Genomic DNA, 2,934 nt, shown 5'->3' on the forward strand with positions numbered 1-2,934 from the left:
GAAATTTGACGACTTCCGTGTTTAATAACCCCCACAAAACCGGTACACCCACCCCCCCCCTCCCCTCTATCGGTTATCACGTTTCGCCTCTCTCCGGTGGCCCCGAAAAACGGTGTGAGCAAACCCCGATATGATGCTCCGAGCCGCTGCAGGCTGCCCCCAAACCGCTGCACCACGTAACGGGCGGAGCTGCTCGTTCACGTTTCGTAGGTTTCGAAGTTTCGTGGTTCTTTTAAAGTTATGCACAAAAATAAAAAATAAAAAACAAAGCTGGCTCCCGTTTGGCCGAGGGAGCAGGATGAGTAAGCGACACTTTTAAAAAAATATATATATTTATTTTATATTCGATTTTTTTTTTAATATTTACATATTTTCTAGCATTTTGACTTTTGTTTTAGTGGAAGAAAAGTCCTCTGTAAATGTTTCCCTTAGTCAACCAAATGTTTTTTTGTTGTTGTTTTTTGTACCTTATTGACACACACGCAGATCACCACACAACATCGCAGATTTGACACAACTGCACCAAAATATATAAAAAACACAGAACATGTTCCACGTTGGCGATAGAGGGTGAAATAGAAACTGATGTCGGGGACGGAAATGGCAAAATAACACAAGAAAAGCAGACTCCTAGCACGCATGTGCCGTTAAGTCCTGCGATCTTGGTCAAACATGGATTTTGGTTTTCCACATAATGAAGATGTGACATAAAAAAAAAAGGTTAATTTTTTTACCAACCCCCGCATCTATCAGATCTATGGCGAGGGAGTGGGGTTTGCGGGGAGAGAGATCTGTAACTCTGATAATTAGCTCTTGTGTTTGCACTGATCATTGTTATTTTTCCCAGGCGTCAGTTTAAAGGGTGTTTATCATTATTGTTTTTTTTTTACATTGAAATAAAAGACTTAGTTCATGCCGGCGCAGAAAGAGGCTTACGTGTGTTATGGGATGTGTCATTGTGCCTGACAACAAAAACAACAAACAAAAAAATCCGTTCGCATGAATGAATTACCTCCGCTGTTAATATAATGGCTTGTAATGCTGACTGAAAATGCTCTAATTATGACATAAAAGTGTTTTATTTGAATTGATTTGTATTGATAGTTTTTATTTTATTTAATGTGGAAATCTTTATATTTAAATCCTAATGAGTCGGTAGTGTTGTTATTTAGAACGGTTTCCATCGCTCTGCCTGGAGGTACCGTAACGGGAGGATGCCACACCCTGCCATGCAGACACACTTATTTCACATCCATCCTTCAGAGGATGGAGGGATGGGTGGATGGAGAGACAGAGGGCTCAAAGTGGAATCGTTCCACCACCTCGATTGTGGTCATTCTTTTTCCCAATGGCGATCATTTTCTCTCGCGCTTTCTCTCTCTCTCCAGGCTTCTTGCTTTGCTTGGCTGTGTTTTTTTTCTTTTCCTCCCTTGTGCCCAGCCCCCACTCTCCACCTTCACTCCTGTTTCTATACTCCCTCCCTCCCTCCCTCCCTCCTTCCCTCCCTCCCTCCTTCACTCCCTCTAGTCTCGTCAATATGTTTGCTATTGTCGCAGACTGATACCCGCATACGGGCGGGTGAGATAAAAGACACTCGGGGGTGGAGAGGGTCGAGAGAGGGAGACAAGAAGAAAGAGAGTTAGAGAGGGAGGGGAAGGGAGAGAGACTGGGAATGGAGGGCAGAAAGGGGGTGAAACAGATGGGGCTGGAAGTGAGGGTCAGACAGAATGAGAGGGAAAGGGGGAGAGAAAAAGAGGGGAATAGATGGATGGGGACTGGGAGAGGAGAGAGATGGGGATTGCGAGTAGGGAAGGAGAGGGAGGAAGAAAGAGCGATTGAAATATTGGGGGGGGGGCGGTGAGGTAGAAAGGGGGTGAGACAGATGGGGACAGGGGCGATGGAGAGAAGGGGAGAGAAACGAAGAGAGATAAAAGAACCTGTATCTACTGAACCATAACATGTTAGAACAGTTTTTGAAACGATGGGAATGATGGTGGAGGTGGGAGTGGGTGGGTAGTGGTGTCAGATCAGATGAATGAATGATGAAAGAAGGATGGACGGTCGCAGGCAAATGGACGTTGCATAATCGCCTGATCCCTGGCGGAGAGGCGTATTTCATAATCTGTAGTTTTCACACCGTAGGATTTTATTTTTACATTTTTAAATCCCTAATATCTGCTAAAAGCTTGTAGGGGATTGAAATCATATTGTTGATAATTACATTAACACATTGTTTCCTTCATTCATGGAAGATAGTTTGTTGTTATGGACTGAAGTGATGGTTATAATTTATAGAAATAAAGCAATGGAATAAAAAAGAAAATGGAAAAATATACAAAAACATGACAGTTAACTGTACACAATTAACCTATGGCAATATACACTAAAAAGGCTTGGGAGATCGAGCAAAATGCTAATTGGTGATCGCCGATTGTATTGGGGACGGCATGTGAGCGGGCGCATAGAGTAAATATTTACAAGTAAAGTAAAACACAAAATATCCCGTTTTTACTAAAGTCACAAAGCAACGGGGAGACGTGCATGACAGGGCAAGTGTTTTTGTGGGGACACAGGTTTTGTTGGGGACAGTCCCTTAACTCAGTTGTGTAAAAAAATAAAAAACAAAAATCAAAAACCCCTGAATAATAATAATTAAAAAAAAAATTCATAGGAGTTTTTGTTAAATTCATAGGAGACAAATGAAAATAAGAGCTACAATAAAAACAGGCACGGGAGTCGGCAGCCGGTGCACCGCTGTCTGGGGGAGGACAAAAAAATAACTACTCAAATAAAAAATAAATAAAAAAATAGAATGAAAATCCTTCTCTAATGAGATTAGATATTGCTATATTATAATCACAAGATTTGCATATAGAGCGGTGAAGTGAGATGCGATCATAAGTGGTTACTCGACATGCTCTGAGTGGAGAGGGT

At 42.0% G+C, this 2,934-nt stretch overlaps 1 protein-coding gene across 1 annotated transcript in view; it reads left to right on the forward strand.

The window, feature by feature from the left end:
* LOC307248050 (sodium/potassium-transporting ATPase subunit alpha-1) overlaps positions 1 to 2,934 on the forward strand; it is a 46,591-nt gene that overhangs the window by 484 nt on the left and 43,173 nt on the right. The gene's annotated exons all lie outside the window — the stretch shown is intronic.

The sequence above is a fragment of the Zeus faber genome (assembly GCF_960531495.2).
Source record: "Zeus faber genome assembly, chromosome: 2".
Classification (NCBI taxonomy): domain Eukaryota; kingdom Metazoa; phylum Chordata; class Actinopteri; order Zeiformes; family Zeidae; genus Zeus; species Zeus faber.